This window comes from Solanum pennellii, chromosome 12 (genome assembly GCF_001406875.1).
Source record: "Solanum pennellii chromosome 12, SPENNV200".
NCBI classification, from domain to species: Eukaryota; Viridiplantae; Streptophyta; class Magnoliopsida; order Solanales; family Solanaceae; genus Solanum; species Solanum pennellii.
Genome location: NC_028648.1, coordinates 69892975 through 69894523, shown reverse-complemented (window position 1 = coordinate 69894523; position 1549 = coordinate 69892975).

Below are 1549 nucleotides of genomic sequence, written 5' to 3'. Positions count from 1 at the left end.
AAAGTAGTGTGTGTATATATATATATATATATATATATTGTATATATTTAGGGGGGATTCTTTAAGTCTAACACTTTATGTCACATGTTTATATCAGAAAGTTAAAAGGTATTTTTGTAAAGTCTAAATAACCTTAAATTAAAAGTTTTGTTTATTTTTAGAAGACGGAATGACCTAAGAGCTGTATGTTCATGGCTATGTTTGTCAATTGAACCCTCATATTCAACACTTTGCCAACTAGACCCTTAAATCCATCAGAACACACCAATTTAAGCCTTTTTCTCCTCCGATCAATGTGTGTCTAATTGATACAATAACACATGAAATTACACATTATTTTTTAATGCCACGTATGAAATTAAGTGCTACAAAATAAATAATAATACTAATAATATAATCATCCTTCATATTAATCACAATCATCCTTCACATATCCAAATCTCCTCTTTGAAACCATCTAATAAAATAATGATACTTTTTTCAAACCTAAAAAAGAAAATTTTAAAAGAAGTTGGGACTACTGATTTTTATAAAAAAAAAAGAGGAAGAAGAGGCGGAGAATAGTGAATGTGGGGTTGAAGAAAGAAGAAAGTTGAGGTTGTGGTGAGGGTAAAGGAGAGAGGGTTGGTGGATAAGAAGAAAGTCGTGGGATGGTGGGCGAGTGAGTGGGTTAAATTGATTTTTTTAAAAGTAAAATATTATTTTAACTCGCTTTCAAGCGCCTGTAATCAGACATATTTCCAACTAACTAATATTAATGTCACATAAGTAGGTAAATGGTCAAAAGGTTTAATATATTGTGTTATGATGAGTTTAAGGGTTTGGTTGACAAAGTGATGAGTACGAACGTTTAACTGACAAACGGGGCCAAGTGCATGGGTCTCCCAAGTCATTCTTTCTTTTTAAAATTTTGTGCCAAATCAAAATTAGGCATATCTATCTATCTATCTATCTATCTATCTATCTATCTATCTATCTATCTATCTATCTATCTATCCATAATACCTTTAAAGTACGTACTACATATCTTAAATGTTAACTGATTGCAATACATACGACTTAAAATATCAAACTTAGTATATTTATTTACTTATTTATACTATATAATATTATATTAAAGAAGACACCTTTTCACATTAAAGGGTTGTGACTTTGTTAGAGAGTTATGACTTTTTTGATGAGTTATGGCATTTTCGGAGGGTTGTGATTCTTTATAAATGGTTGTGACTTTGCCAAAGAGTTATGAATTTTTCGATGAGTTGTAAAATTTTTGAAGGGTTGTGAATTTTTCAAAGAGTAATTACTTTTTCGATGAGTTGTGATATTTTTGAAGGGTCGTGACTTTTCTAATGGGTTGTGACTTATATTTTTTCATACTACTCTTTGTTGACTATAAAAAGAAGGTTCTCCTCACATTTTTAAACTACAATTTTTCAAGTTTTCTACCCTTCTTATTTTTCTTAAAGCACCCAACTTAGTGTTATATATATATATATACATATATACATATATGTATGTGTATATATATATATATATATATATATATATA